Source organism: Aotus nancymaae, unplaced genomic scaffold, assembly GCF_030222135.1.
Source record: "Aotus nancymaae isolate 86718 unplaced genomic scaffold, 86718_ANA_hifiasm-v0.15.2.pri h1tg000020l, whole genome shotgun sequence".
Lineage (NCBI taxonomy): Eukaryota > Metazoa > Chordata > Mammalia > Primates > Aotidae > Aotus > Aotus nancymaae.
The window spans coordinates 55,154,049-55,157,548 of NW_026988432.1; the positions used below are offsets into that span (position 1 = coordinate 55,154,049).

General features: G+C 43.7%; 1 non-coding gene across 1 annotated transcript; it reads left to right on the plus strand.

The window, feature by feature from the left end:
- The first annotated feature begins 515 nt into the window (after positions 1-515).
- Positions 516-685, plus strand: LOC135276168 (small nucleolar RNA SNORA81). The gene has a single exon (XR_010343728.1). It is a non-coding gene; the product is annotated as a small nucleolar RNA SNORA81 (small nucleolar RNA).
- The last annotated feature ends 2,815 nt before the right edge of the window (positions 686-3,500 follow it).

Here is a 3,500-nt window from a genome sequence, read left to right on the forward strand (position 1 = left end):
TTCCTTGCAGCTGCAGGACTCAGGTCACCAGTGTTTAGTGTTTTGGAGTTGTCTGATGGAGGCCACCCATAGATCCCAGAAGCCGCCTATACTTTGCTGCTATGTGGCTCTCTCCGGGGCAATTCACATGGCTGCTTCCTCAAGGCTGAAAGGACAGTCAAACTCCATTCTGCTAAGAAGGAGTCTTACATAACATAGTGTAATCACAGGAGTGTTGACATCGCATCATCTTTGCTATCTCTGTTGTATTGGTGGGATGTGAATGACAGGTCCTATCAACCCTCAAGGAGAAGGGCACCAGGAGGCAGAGATCACTGAGAGTCTCCTTAGGGTCTGCCCACCACACATACCACACATTCTCTATGCAATTCTGATTTCTCCTTGAAATACAAATAATAGAAAAAAATGACAAAGAGCTCCATGAGCATTTTATACTGACCTATAAAGGTCAACTGTGCTGCTTTAGGTCTGTTGCTTCAAGTACAGGTTTGATCAGGATTTTAAAAAATTAACATAACTTCTTATATAAGCACTGTGCTAAAATTGCAGAAACTAGGACCATATCTTGGTTTTTGTAATAATGCTAGCAGAGTACATACAAGAATAAACATAACAGCATTAGATTGTAAAGACTGGGGTGAGGTCAGGCGCAGTGGCTCACACCTGTAATTCCAGCACTTTGGGAGGCCAAGGCAGGGGGATTGTTTGAGCCCAGGAGTTCAAGACCAGCCCAGACAACACAGAGAGATCCAGTCTCTACAAGAAAGGAAAAACTTAGCCAGACATGGTGGCATGGGCCTGTGGTCCCAGCTACTTGGGAGGCTGAGGCAGGAGGATCGCTTTAGTCTGGGAGGTTGAGGCTGCAGTGAGCCATGATCACACCACAGCACACCAGCCTGAGTGACAGAGCAAGACCCTGTCAAAAAAAAAAAAAGAAAGGAAGGGAGGGTAAGAAAGAAGAGAGAGAAAGGAAGGAAGGAAGGAAGGAAGGAAGGAAGGAAGGAAGGAAGGAAGGAAAAAGAAAAGAAAAGAAAAGATAGATGATACCAAAGTGACACTAGTCATGAGCTCTTGTGAGGAAAGTTACTGGCTTTATCCTCTTTAGACTGCTGGGGTGGATATAAAAGATGGGTCTGGCTGGGCGTAGTGGTTCACGCCTGTAAGCCCAGCATTTTGGGAGGTCGAAGTGGGTGCATCATTTGAGGTCAGGCATTCAAGACCAGCCCAGCCAACATAACGAAACTCATCTCTACTAAAAATACAAAAAGAAGGCGGGGGGATCACCTGAAGTCAGGATTTCTAGACTAGCCTGGCCAACATAGTGAAACCCTGTCTCTACTAAAAATACTAAAAAATGCTAAAAAAATTAGCCGGGCATGGTGGCAGGCACCTGTAATCCCAGCTACTCAGGAGTCTGAGGCAGGAGAATTGCTTGAACCCAGGAGACAAAGGTTGGAGTGGGCCAAGATTGCATTACTGCACTCTAGCCTGGGTAACAGAGTGAGACTCTGTCTCAAAAAGTAAAAATAAAATTAAATAAAAGATGGGATCTGGAAAATCTTTCTTTCTTAGAAATTTATTTCCTAGTTCTGTAAAAATGGTAGTATTAGGTGTTTGCTATCATTTAATAATATACCTGTGGGCTAAAAGATGTAAGTGCTATATAAAATCAGCCAATTATGTTAAACTAGCATATCTGTCTTTATTGTGGCTGTCATTAGCCTGAATAGAAAGGCCTTTAAAATTGATTTTATATATATATATATATTTGAGACGGGTCTCACTCTGTCACCTAGGCTGGAGTGCAGTGGTGTGAACACCCCTTACTGCAGTCTTGAACTCCTGGGCTCAAGCAATCCTCCCACCTTAGCCTCCCAAGTAGCTGGAACTACAGGCATGCACCACACCACCTGGTTAATTTTGTAATTTTTTTGTATAAATAGGGTCTCACACACACGGACACGGGGAGGGGAGCACTACACACTGGGGTCTGTTGGGGGAAAATAGGGGAGGGGACAGCGGGGGGGTGGGGAGTGGGGGAGAGATATCATGGGGAGAAATGCCAGATATAGGTGAAGGGGAGGAAGGCAGCAAATCACACTGCCACATATGCACCTATGCAACAATCTTGCATGTTCTTCACATGTACCCAAAACCTAAAATATGGTAATAAAAATAAATAAATAAATAAATAGGGTCTCACTATATTGCTCAGGCTGGTCTCAAACTCCTGGGCTTAAGCAATCCTCCCAACTTGGCCTTCCAAAGTGCTGGGATCAGAGGTGTGAGCCACACTGCACCTGGGCAAAAATTGATTTTTGGGGAAAGTATTTGAATGCATTTTGTTTTGTATTGTATTTATCCAATAAAGTATTTCAAGGCTGGGCATGGTGGCTCACGTCTGTAATCTCAGCAGTCTGGGAGACTGAGGAGGGCGGATCTCCTGAGGTCTGGATTTCTAGACCAGCCTGGCCAACATAGTGAAACCCTGTCTCTACTAAAAACACAAAAATTAGCTGGGCGTGGTGGTGCACACCCGTAATCCCAGCTACTTGGGAGGCTAAGGTGGAGGTTGCAGTGAGCCGAGACTGTGCCACTGCACTCCAGCCTGGGCAAAAGAGAGAGATTCTGTCTCAAAACAAGAAAAAAAGTATTTCACTAGTAAAAAAAAAATTTAAAATATAAGCATACTCTAAGACTGCAAGTGTCTTAAAAAATTTTTGAAGCAATGATTTCATTTTCTTTGTTTCTTCATCACAAAGGTAATAAAATTTTGTAATGTAGCATTGTAATTATCAAAACAAGTTTTGGAAATACCCAGTTTTTGGTTCAAACCCCACTCATTTGCTATGGAAACTTATTTCACTTGCTGTTTGCTTCCATCTTCAGACCCTTGCACATGCAGTTCAATCATCCTATAAAAACCATTTACCTTCATCTCTTCTTATCTAGGTCTTTGCTCATCACTCACATCCAACAGTCTGAGGAAGATTTTTAAAAAGCATTTTTCCTCAAGCATGTAAGTTGCTCCAGTACATGCTTGAAGTAAGCACTTGCATTCTTACTGGCTGCCCAGAATCTGAACCTTCATCTGTGTTTGGGGACTCTTTACCAAATGAAGCAGCATGCATGCCCCACCACAGACACTGAAAATGCCAGATATTTGTTTTCCTACCCCCACAGCAGGGAGGAAACTGAGATACAACCTAGACTGCACCAGTCAGTTGCATTCACAACAGACTTTGAATAAATAAGGAGACAGTGAAATTAAGAAGCAGGGATAATCCACTGCAGTGAGGGGGCAGAGGTGGTAACACCCTATTTCCAGAGGCAACAGTGTCAGGGATTTAGAACACAGCCTCGTGCCCAGTGTGGCTGGTGTGGATGCCAAAAAACCATGGAGTGTAGCCCAGAGAGAGCAGGAGTATTGTCATCACAGGACCATGACTTTTAAAGGCATTGCTCCTAACTTCCAAGCCGTGTTCTCCAGCCCTTCTGGA